Below are 12,069 nucleotides of genomic sequence, written 5' to 3'. Positions count from 1 at the left end.
GCTTAGATGTCAGGTTGGGATGCTGACCCTGGCTTACTGAAGATGTCAGGGTGGGATGCTGACACTGGGTTAGTTGTCAAGGTGGGATGGTGACCCTGGCTTATATGTCAGGGTGGGATGTTGACCCTGACTTAGATGTTAGGGTGGGGTGCTGACCCTGGCTTAGTTGTCCGGGTGGGATGCTGACCCTGGTTCAGTTGTCAGGGTGGGATGCTGACCCTGGCTTAGTTGCCAGGGTGGGATGCTGATCTCGGCTTAGTTGCCCGGGTGGGATGGTGACCTTGGCTTAGTTGTCAGGGTGATATGCTGACTCTGGCTTATTTGTAAGGGTAGGATGCTGACCCTGATTTAGCCGTCAGGGTGGGATGCTGACCCTGGCTTAGTGTTTGGGTGGAATGCTGAACCTGGCTTAGCTGTCAGGGTGGGATGCTGACCCTGGCTTAACTGTCAGGGTGGGATGCTGACCCTGGCTTAACTGTTCGGGTGGGATGCTGACCCTGGCTTAGTGTCAGGGTGGGATGCTGACCCTTGCTTAGTGTCAGGGTGGGATCCTGACCCTAGCTTAGTGTCAGAGTGGGATGCTGACGCTGGCTTAAAATCAGGGTGGGATGCTGACCCTGGCTTAGTGTCAGAGTGAGATGCTGACCCTGGCTTAGTGTCAGGGCGGGATGCTGACCCGTCTTAATGTCAGGGTGGGATGCTGACGCTGGCTTAGTGTCAGGGTGGGATGCTGACCCTGGCTTAGTGTCAAGGTGGGATGCTGATCCTGGCTTAGTGTCAGGGCGGGATGCTGACCCGTCTTAATGTCAGGGTGGGATGCTGACGCTGGCTTAGTGTCAGGGTGGGATGCTGACCCTGGCTTAGTGTCAAAGTGGGATTCTGACCCTGGCTTAGTGTCAGGGTGGGATGCTGACCCTGGCTTAGTGTCAGAGTGGGATGCTGACCCTGGCTTAGTGTCTGGGTGGGATACTGACCCTGGCTTAGTGTCTGGGTGGGATGCTGACCCTGGCTTAGTGTCTGGGTGGGATACTGACCCTGGCTTAGTGTCTGGGTGGGATACTGACCCTGGCTTAGTGTCTGGGTGGGATGCTGACCCTGGCATATTGTCAGGTTGGGATGCTGACCTTGGCTTAGAGTCTGGGTGGGATGCTGACCCTGGCTTAGTTGTCAGGGTGGGATGCTGACCCTGGCTTAGTGTCTGGGTGGGATGCTGACGCGGGCTTAGTGTCAGAGTGGAATGCTGACCTTGGCTTAGTTGTTCATTTCCGATGCAATCCCTGGCTTAGTGTCAGGGTGGAAGGAAATTAAAAAGAAATACAGAGAAAGAAGCAGTAGCAACGACGGTTGAATAAAAATCAGTGACATAAAAAGAAAAAGCGGAGGAAGTAGTGGAAATTATAGCAATGGATGAAAGCAGCGGAAAAAAGAGAGAAACCAGCAACGAAAGAAAAAAAAAAAAAACGGAGAAAGAAGGAATGTAGCGGCAGAGGAAATATAACAAGGTGAAAGGAAAGAAAATATAACGGCAGAAGAAGAAGCGAGTGGTCGAGGATGATGAAGCTGTGGTGGGAGAAGAAAGAGGAACGGAAGATTTAACGACAGAAGAGAAAGAAGCATCGGTGGCGGAAGAAGAAGACGAAGAAGAAGAAGAAGAGGAAAAAGAAACAGAAGAAGAAGAAGAAGAAGAAGAAGAAGAAGAAGAAGAGGTAGAAGAAGAAGGAGAAGAAGATGAAGAAGTAGAAGAAGAAGAAGAAGAAGAAGAAGAAGAAGAAGAAGAAGAATGACAGGCAGACAGAAAAGTGCATTGAAGGATTGCAGAGTGACAGAAAAGTGTATTGAAGTATTGAAGAGTGACAGGAGAGTGTATTGAAGGATTGCTGAGTGACAGGAAAATGTATTGAAGGATTGCAGAGTGATAGGGAAGTATATTGAAGGATTGCAGAGTGACAGTTAAGTGTATTGAAGGATTGCAGAGTGACAAGAAAGTGTATTGAAGGAATGCAATGTGAAAAAAAAGTGTACTGAAGGATTGCAAAGTGACAGGAAAGTGTATTGGAAGATTGCAGAGTGACTGGAAAGTGTATTGAGGGATTGCAGAGTGACAGGAAAGTGTATTGAAGGATTGCAGAGTGACAGTAAAATGTATTGAAGTATTGCAGAGTGAGAGGAAAGTATATTGAAGGAGTGTAGAATGACAGGAAAGTGTACTGGGTGATTGCAGAGTTACAGGAAGGTGTACTGAAGGATTACAGAGTGACAGGAAAGCGTATTGAAAGATTGCAGAGTGACAGGAAAATGTTTTAAAGGCTTGCAGAGTGACAGGAAAGTGTATTGAAGGATTGCAGAGTTACCGGAAAGTGTCATGAAGGAGTAGAGAGTGAAAGGAAAAGGTATTCAAGGATTGCAGAGTGACAGGAAAGTGTATTGAAGGATTGCAGAGTGACAGTAAAGTGTATTGAAGGATTGCAAAGTGACAGGAAAATGTATTGCAGGAATGCAGAGTGACAAGGAGGTATATTGAAGGATTGTAGAGTGACAGGAAAGAGTATTGAAGGATTGCAGAGTGACACGAAAGTGTATTGAAGGATTGCAGAGTGACAGGAAAGTTTATTGAAGGAATGAGAGTGACAGGAAAGTGTACTGAAGGATTCCAGAGTGACAGGAAAGTGTATTGAAGGATTGCAGAGTGACAGGAAAGTGTATTGAAGGACTGCAAAGTGACATGAAAATGTATTGCAGGATAGGAGAGTGACAAGAGAGAGTATTGAATGATTGCAGAGTGACAGGAAAGTGTTTTGAAGAATTGCAAAGTGAGAGGAAAGTATACTGAAGGGCTGCAGCGAGAGAGGAAAGTATATTGAAGGATTGCAGAGTGACAGGATAGTGTATTGAAGGATTGCATAGTGACAGGAGAGCGTACTGAAGGATTGAAGAGTGACAGGAAAGTGTATTGAAAAATTGCAGAGTGAGAGGACAGTGTATAGAATTATTGCAGATTGAGAGAAAAGTGTATTGAAGGATTGCAGAGTGACAGGAAAGTGTATTGAAGGATTGCAGAGTGGCAAGAAAGTGTATTGAAGGATTCCAGAGTGACAAGAGAGTGTATTGAAGGATTCCAGAGTGACAGGAGAGTGTATTGAAGGATTGCATAGTGATAGGACAATGTACTAAATGATTGCAGAGTTAAAGAAAAGTGTATTGAAGGATTGCAGAGTGACAGAAAAGTGTATTGAAGTATTGAAGAGTGACAGGAGAGTGTATTGAAGGATTGCTGAGTGACAGGAAAATGTATTGAAGGATTGCAGAGTGATAGGGAAGTATATTGAAGGATTGCAGAGTGACAGTTAAGTGTATTGAAGGATTGCAGAGTGACAAGAAAGTGTATTGAAGGAATGCAATGTGAAAAAAAAGTGTACTGAAGGATTGCAAAGTGACAGGAAAGTGTATTGGAAGATTGCAGAGTGACTGGAAAGTGTATTGAGGGATTGCAGAGTGACAGGAAGGTGTATTGAAGGATTGCAGAGTGACGGGAAAGTGTATTGAAGGATTGCAAAATGACAGGAAAGTGTATTGAAGGATTGCAGAGTGACAGGAAAGTGTACTGAAGGATTGCAGCGTGACGGGAAGGTGTATTGAAGGATTGCAGAGTGACGGGAAAGTGTATTGAAGGATTGCAGAGTGACAGGAAAGTGTATTGAAGGATTGCAGAGTGACAGGAAAGTGTACTGAAGGATTGCAGAGTGACAGGAAAGTGTACTGAAGGAATGCAGAGTGAAAGGAAAAGGTATTCAAGGATTGCAGAGTGACAGGAAAGTGTATTGAAGGATTGCAGAGTGACAGTAAAGTGTATTGAAGGATTGCAAAGTGACAGGAAAATGTATTGCAGGAATGCAGAGTGACAAGGAGGTATATTGAAGGATTGTAGAGTGACAGGAAAGAGTATTGAAGGATTGCAGAGTGACACGAAAGTGTATTGAAGGATTGCAGAGTGACAGGAAAGTTTATTGAAGGAATGAGAGTGACAGGAAAGTGTACTGAAGGATTCCAGAGTGACAGGAAAGTGTATTGAAGGATTGCAGAGTGACAGGAAAGTGTATTGAAGGACTGCAAAGTGACATGAAAATGTATTGCAGGATAGGAGAGTGACAAGAGAGTATTGAATGATTGCAGAGTGACAGGAAAATGTTTTGAAGAATTGCAAAGTGAGAGGAAAGTGTACTGAAGGATTGCAGAGTGACAGGAAAGTGTATTGAAGGATTGCAGAGTGACAGGATAGTGTATTGAAGGATTGCATAGTGACAGGAGAGCGTACTGAAGGATTGAAGAGTGACAGGAAAGTGTATTGAAAAATTGCAGAGTGAGAGGACAGTGTATAGAATTATTGCAGATTGAGAGAAAAGTGTATTGAAGGATTGCAGAGTGACAGGAAAGTGTATTGAAGGATTGCAGAGTGGCAAGAAAGTGTATTGAAGGATTCCAGAGTGACAAGAGAGTGTATTGAAGGATTCCAGAGTGACAGGAGAGTGTATTGAAGGATTGCATAGTGATAGGACAATGTACTAAATGATTGCAGAGTTAAAGAAAAGTGTATTGAAGGATTGCAGAGTGACAGGACAGTGTATAGAATCATTTCAGATTGACAGAAAAATGTATTGAAGGATTGCAAAGGGACAGGCAGGTGAATTGAAGGATTGTAGAGTGACAGGAAAGTGTATTGAAGAATTGCAGAGTGACAGGACAGTGTATAGAATTATTGCAGATTGACAGAAAAGTGTATTGAAGGATTGCAGAGTGGCAGGAAAGTGTATTGAAGGATTCCAGAGTGACAGGAGAGTGTACTGAAGGACTGCATAGTGACAGGACAATGTACTAAAGGATTGCAGAGTTAAAGGAAAGTGTTTTGAAGGATTGCAGAGTGTCAGGAAAGCGTATTGAAGGATTGCAAATTTACAGGAAAGTGTACTGAAAGATTGAAGAGTGACAGGAAAGTGCATTGCAGGATTGCAGTGGCAGGAAAGTGTATTGAAGGATTGTAGAGTGACAGAAAAGTGTATTGAAGGATTGCAGAGTGACAGGAAAGAGTATTGATGGATTGCAGAGTGATAGGAAAGTGTATTGAAGGATTGCAGAGTGACAGGCAAGTGTATTGAAGGATTGAAGATTGACAGGAAAATGTACTGATGAATTGCAGAATGACAGGAAAGTGTATTGAAGGATTGGAGAGTGACAGGAAAGTGTACTGAAGGATTGCAAAGTGACAGGAAAGTATACTGAAGGATTGCAGAGTGATAGGAAAGTGTACTGAAGAAATGCAGAGTGAAAGGAAAGGGTATTCAAGGACTACAGAGTGACAGGAACGTGTATTGAAGGATTGCAGAGTGAGAGTAAAGTGTATTGAACGTTTTCAAAGTGACAAGAAAGTGTATTGCAGGATTGTAGAGTGTCAAGAAGGTATATTGAAGCATTGTAGAGTGACAGGAAAATGTATTTAAGGACTGCAGATTGACAGGAAAGTGTACTGAAGGATTGAAGAGTGACAGGAAAGTGATTTGAAGTATTGCAGTGCCAGGAAAGTGTATTGAAGGATTGCAGAGAGACAGGAAAGCGTATTGAAGGATTGCAGAGTGACAGGAAAGTGTATTGAATGATTGCAGAGTGACAGGAAAGTGTATTGAAAGATAGCAAAGTGATATGGAAATGTATTGAAGGATAGGAGAGTGACAAAAGAGAGATTTGAAGGATTGCAGAGTGACGGGAAAGTGTATTGAAGGATTGCAGAGTGACAGGATAGTTTATTGACGGATAGAATAGTGACAGGAAAGTGTACTGAAGGATTGAAGAGTGACAGGAAAGTATAATGAAGGATTGCAAAGTAACAGGAAAGTGTTTTGAAGGATTGAACCGTGACAGGCAGGTGAATAGAAGGATTGTAGAATGACAGAAAAGTGTATTGAAGAATTGCAGAGTGACAGAACAGTGTATAGAATTATTGCAGATTGTCAGAAAAGTGTATTGAAGGATTGCAAAATGACAGGAAAGTGTATTGAAGGATTGCAGAGTGACAGTAAAGTGTATTGAAGGATTCCAGAGTGACAGGATAGTGTATTGAAGGATTGCAGAGTGACAGGAAAGTGTACTAAAGGATTGCAGATTGAAAGGAAAGTGTATTGAAGTATTGCAGAGTGACAGTAAAGTGTATTGAAGGATTGCAGAGTGATAGTAAAGTGAATTGAAGGATTGCAAAGTGACAGAAAAGTGTATTGAAGAATTGCAGAGTAACAAGAAGGTATATGGAAGGATTGTAGAGTAACAGGAAAGTGTACTGAAGAACTGCAGATTGGCAGGAAAGTGTATTGAAGGATTGAAGAGTGACAGGAAAGTGCATTGAAAGATTGCAGTGACAGGAAAGTGTATTGAAGGATTGCAGAGTGACAGGAAAGCGTATTGAAGGATTGAAGAGTGACAAGAAAGTGCATTGAAGGATTGCAGTGACAGGAAAGTGTATTGAAGGATTGCAGAGTGACAGGAAAGCGTATTGAAGGATTGCTGAGTGACAGGAAAGTGCATTGAAGGATTGCAGAGTGACAGGAAAGTGTATTGAAGGATTGCAGAGTGACAGAAAAGTGTACTGAAGGAATGGAAAGTGAAAGGAAAGGGTATTCAAGGATTGCAGAGTGACAGGAAAGTGTATTGAAGGATTGCAGAGTGAGAGAAAAGTGTATTGAAGGATTTCAAAGTGACAAAAAAGTGTATTGCAGGATTGCAGAGTATCAAGAAAGTATATTGAAGCATTGTAGAGTGACAGGAAAGTGTATTGAAGGATTGCAGATTGACCGGAAAGTGTACTGAAGGATTGAAAGTGACAGGAAAGTGATTTGAAATATTGCAGTGCCAGGAAAGTGGACTGAAGGATTGCAGAAAGAGAGGAAAGTGTACTGAAGAGTTGCAGAGTGACAGGAAAGTGTATTGAAGGATTGCAGAGCGACAGGAAAGTGTTTTGAAAATTGAACCGTGACAGGCAGGTGAATTGAAGGATTGTAGAGTGACAGGAAAGTGAATGAAAGGATTGCAGAGTGACAGGAAAGTGTACTGAACGATTGCAGAGTGACAGGAAAGTCAATAGAAGGATTGCAGAATGACAGGAAACTATATTGAAGGATTGCAGAGTGACAGGAAATAGTACAGAAGGCTTGCAAAGTGACAGGAAAATGTGTTGAAGGATTATAGAGTGACAGCAAGGTGTAATGAAAGGAAGGATTGCAGAGTGATAGGAAAGTACAATGAAGAATTGCACAGTGACGGGAAAGTGTACTGAAGGATTGCAGAGTGACAGGGAAGTGTTTTAAAGGATTGCAGAGTGACAGGAAAGTGTATAGAAGTTTTGCAGAGTAACAGGAAAGTGTATTAAAGGATTGCAGAGTGACAGGAAATAATTGAAGGATTGCAGAGTGAAAGGAATGAGTATTGAAGGATTGATGAGTGACAGGAAAGTGTATTGAAGGATTGCAGAGTGACATGAAAGTGTAATGAAGGATTGCAGTGACAGGAAAGTGTATTGAAGGATTGCAGTGACAGGAAAGTGTATTGAAAGGTTGCAGCATTTTTTTTTTTTTGTACGTCGCGGCCTATAGCGCCGGTAGGCTTTTTCCCGGTGGGGCCTGATGGTCGGCCCAAGGCTTCTTCCTGGTGGGTCCTGATGGTCGGCCCAGCCCGTTCTGGCGCAGGCGAGTGTTTATAGTGGCGCCATCTTGCATTGGCTCATGCTGCCCTCCAGGAGCTCATCTTTAATCCTAGAATCTAGAGTCCGGGTTGATAGGTGGTCTTCTGGACAGCATGTGGGTAGTTTTAAGCCACTCGGCGGCGGCTGAAAAATCCCAGCTTGGTATTACAGGAAAGTGTATTGAATGATTGCAAAGTGACAGGAAAGTGTATTGAAGGATTGCAGAGTGACAGGAAAGTGTATTGAAGGATTGCAGAGTGACATGAAAGTGTATTGAAGGATTGCAGAGTGACAGGAAAGTGTATTGATGGATTGCAGAGTGACAGGAAAGTGTATTGAAGGATTGCAGAGTGACAGGAAAGTGTATTGAAGGATTGCAGAGTGACAGGAAAGTGTATTGAAGGATTGCAGTGACAGGAAAGTGTATTGAAGGATTGCAGAGTGACAGGAAAGTGTATTGAAGGATTGCAGAGTGACAGGAAAGTGTATTGAAGGATTGCAGAGTGACAGGAAAGTGTATTGAAGGATTGCAGAGTGACAGGAAGGTGTATTGAAGGATTGCAGAGTGACAGGAAAGTGTATTGAAGGATTGCAGAGTGACAGGAAAATGTATTGAAGGATTGCAGAGTGACAGAAAAGTATATTGAAGGAGTGCAGAGTGATAGGAAATTGTATTGTAGGATTGCAGAGTGACAGGAAAGTGTATTGAAGGATTGCAAATTGACAGGAAAGTGTATTGAATGATTGCAAAGTGACAGGAAAGGGTATTGAAGTATTCCAGAGTGACAGGAGAGTGTATTGAAGGATTGCAGAGTGACAGAAAAGTGTACTAAAGCATTGCAGAGGGAAAGGATAGTGTATTGAAGGATTGCATATTGACAGGAGAGTGTACTGAAGGATTGAAGAGTGACAGGAAAGTATAATGAAGGGTTGCAGAGTAACAGGAAAGTGTTTTGAAGGTCTGAACCGTGACAGGCAGGTGAATTGAAGGATTGCAAAGTGACAGGAAAGTGTATTGAAGGATTCCAGAGTGGCAGGAGAGTGTATTGAAGGATTGCAGAGTGACAGGATAGTGTACTAAGGGATTGCAGAGTGAAAGGAAAGTGTATTGAAGGATTGCAGAGTGACAGGAAAGTATATTGAAGGATTACAGAGTGACAGTAAAGTGAATTGAAGGAATGCAAAGTGACAGGAAAGTGTATTGAAGGATTGCAGAGTAACAAGAAGGTATATTGAAGGATTGTAGAGTAACAGGAAAGTGTATTGAAGGATTGCAGATTGACAGGAAAGTGTATTGAAGGATTGGAGAGTGACAGGAAATTGCATTGAAGGATTGCAGTGACAGGAAAGTGTACTGAAGGATTGCAAAGTGACAGGTAAGTGTATTGAAGAATTGCAGAGTAACAGGAAAGTGTACTGATGGATTGCAGAGTGATTGGAAAGTGTATTGAATGATTGCAGAGTGACAGGCAAGTGTATTGAAGGATTGCAGAGTGACAGGCAAGTGTATTAATGGATTGAAGATTGACAAGAAAGTGTACTGAAGGATTGCTGAGTGAGAGGAAAGTGATTTGAAGTATTGCAGTGCCAGGAAAGTGTATTGAAGGATTGCAGAAAGACAGGAAAATGTATTGAAGGATTGCAGAAAGACAGGAAAATGTATTGAAGGATTGCAGAGTGACAGGAAAGTGTACTGAAGGATTGAAGAGTGACAGGAAAGTGCATTGCAGGATTGCAGTGACAGGAAAGTGTATTGAAGGATTGCAGAGTCACAGGAGATTGTATTGAAGGATTGCAAAGTGACATGAAAGTGTATTGAAGGATTTCAAAGTGACAAGAAAGTGTATTGCAGGATTGCAGAGTATCAAGAAGGTATATTGGAGCATTGTAGAGTGACAGGAAAGTGTATTGAAGGATTGCAGAGTGACAGAAAAATATATTAAAGGATTACAGAGTGATAGGAAATTGTATTGTAGGATTGCAGAGTGACAGGAAAGTGTATTGATTGATTGCCGAGTGACAGAGAAGTGTATTGAAGGGCTGCAGAGTGATTGAAAAGTGTATTGAAGAATTGAAAAGTGACTGAAAAGTGTACTGAAGAATTGCAAAGTGACAGGAAAATGCACTGAAGGATTGCAGAGTTACAGGAAAGTGTATTGAAGGATTTCAGAGTGACATGAAAGTATTGAAGGATTGCAGAGTGACAGGGAAGTCTATTGAAGTATTGCAGAATGACAGGAAAGTGTATTGAAGGATTGCAGAATGACAATAAAGTGTATTGAAGGATTGCAGAATGACAGGAAAGTGTATTTAAGGATTGCAGAATGACAGGAAAATGTATTGAAGGCTTGCAGAGTAACAGGAAAGTGTATTGAAATATTGCAGAGTGACAGGAAAATGTATTGAAGGATTGCAGAGTGACAGGAAAGTGTATTGAATGATTGGAGAGTGACAGGAAAGTGTATTAAGGGATTGCAAGGTGACAGGACAGTGTATTGAAGGATTGCAGAGTGACAGGAAAGTGTATTGAAGGATTGTAGAGTGACAGGAAATTGTATTGAAGGATTGTAGAATGACAGGATTGCAGAGTGACAGGAAAGTGTATTGAAGGATTGCAGGGTGACAAGAAAGTGTATTGAAGGATTGTAGAATGACAGGATTGCAGAGTGGCTGTAATGTGTATTGAAGGATTGCAGAGTGACAGGAAAGTGTATTGAAGGATTGCAGATTGACAAGAAAGTTTATTCAAGGATTGCAGAGTGACAGGAAAGTGTATTGAAGGATTGAAGAGTGACAGGAAAGTGTATTGAAGGATTGAAGAGTGACAGGAAAGTGTATTGAAGGATTGAAGAGTGACAGGAAAGTGTATTGAAGGATTGAAGAGTGACAGGAAAGTGTATTGAAGGATTGCAGATTGACAAGAAAGTTTATTCAAGGATTTCAGAGTGGCAGGAATGTGTATTGAATCATTGCATAGCGACAGGAGTGTGTATTGAAGGATTGTTGAGTGACAGGAAACTGTAGTGAAGGATTGCCGAGTGACAGGAAGGTGTATTGAAGGATTGGAGAGTGACAGCAAAGTGTATTGAAGGATTGCTGAGACAGGAAAGTGTACTGAAGGATTGCATAGTGACAGGAAAGTGCATTGAAGGATTGTAGAGTGACAGGAAAGCGTATTGAAGGATTGCAGAGTGACAGGAAAGTGAGAAGGATTGCAGAGTGACAGTAGAATGTATTGAAATATTGCAGAGTGACAGGAAAGTGTATTGAAGGATTGCAGAGTGACAGGAAAGTTTATTGAAGGATTGCAGGGTGACAGGGAAGAGTTTGAGTGGCTGGCAGGGTGACAAGGAAGGTTTTGAATGTCTGGCAGGATGACAGGGAACGGTTTGAGTGGCGGGCAGGGTGACAGGGAAGAGTTTGAGTATATGGCAGGGTGACAGGGAAGAGTTTGAGTGGCAGGCAGGGTGACAGGGAAGAGTTTGAGTGGCTGGCAGGGTGACAGGGAAGGGTTTGAATGGCTGAAAGGGTGACAAGGAACGGTTTGAGTGGCTGGCAGGGTGACAATGAAGAGTTTGAGAGGCTGGCAGGGTGACAGTGAAGGGTTTGAGTTGCTGGCAGGGTGACAGGGATGAGTTTGAGTGGCTGGGAAGGTGACAGAGAAGGTTTTGAGTGGCTGGCAGGGTGACAGGGAAGGGTTTGAGTGGCTGGCAGGGTGACAGGGAAGAGTTTGAGTGGCTGGCAGGGTGACAGGGAAGAGTTGGAATGACTGGCAAGGTGACAGGGAGAGGTTTGAGTGGCTGGCAGGGTGACAGGGAAGAGTTTGAGTGACTGGCAGGGTGACAGGGAAGAGTTTGAGTGACTGGCAGGGTGACAGGGAAGAGTTTGAGTGACTGGCAGGGTGACAGGGAAGAGTTTGAGTGACTGGCAGGGTGACAGGGAAGAGTTTGAGTGGCTGGCAGGGTGACAGGGAAGTTTGTGTGGCTGGCAGGTTGACAGGGATGGGTTTTAGTGGCTGGCAGGGTGACAGGGAACGGTTTGAGTGTCTGGCAGGGTGACAGGAAAGGGTTTGAGTGTCTGGCAGGGTGACATTTAAGAGTTTGAGTGGCTGGCAGGGTGACAGGGAAGAGTTTGTGTGGCTGGCAAGATGACAGGGAAAGGTTTCAATGGCTGGCAGACTGACATGGAAGGGTTTGAGTGGCTGGCAAAGTGACAGGGAAGGGTTTGAGTGGCTGGCAAGGTGACAGGGAACGGTTTTAATGGCTGGCAGGGTGACAAGGAAGGGCTTGAGTGGGTGGCAAGATGACAGGAAAGGGTTTTAATGGCTGGTAGAGTGACAGAGAAGAGTT

The 12,069-nt window shown here is 43.2% G+C and overlaps 1 long non-coding RNA gene across 1 annotated transcript; it reads left to right on the top strand.

The window, feature by feature from the left end:
- The first annotated feature begins 7,914 nt into the window (after nucleotides 1-7,914).
- LOC126993632 (uncharacterized) lies at nucleotides 7,915-10,287 on the top strand. The gene is made up of 2 exons (XR_007748090.1): nucleotides 7,915-8,316; nucleotides 10,200-10,287. It is a non-coding gene; the product is annotated as an uncharacterized LOC126993632 (long non-coding RNA).
- Nucleotides 10,288-12,069: the final 1,782 nt, after the last annotated feature.

The sequence above is a fragment of the Eriocheir sinensis genome, unplaced genomic scaffold (genome assembly GCF_024679095.1).
Source record: "Eriocheir sinensis breed Jianghai 21 unplaced genomic scaffold, ASM2467909v1 Scaffold646, whole genome shotgun sequence".
Classification (NCBI taxonomy): domain Eukaryota; kingdom Metazoa; phylum Arthropoda; class Malacostraca; order Decapoda; family Varunidae; genus Eriocheir; species Eriocheir sinensis.
Note: the sequence above shows the minus strand (reverse complement) of the source record. Positions and strands in the feature narration are given on the sequence as shown.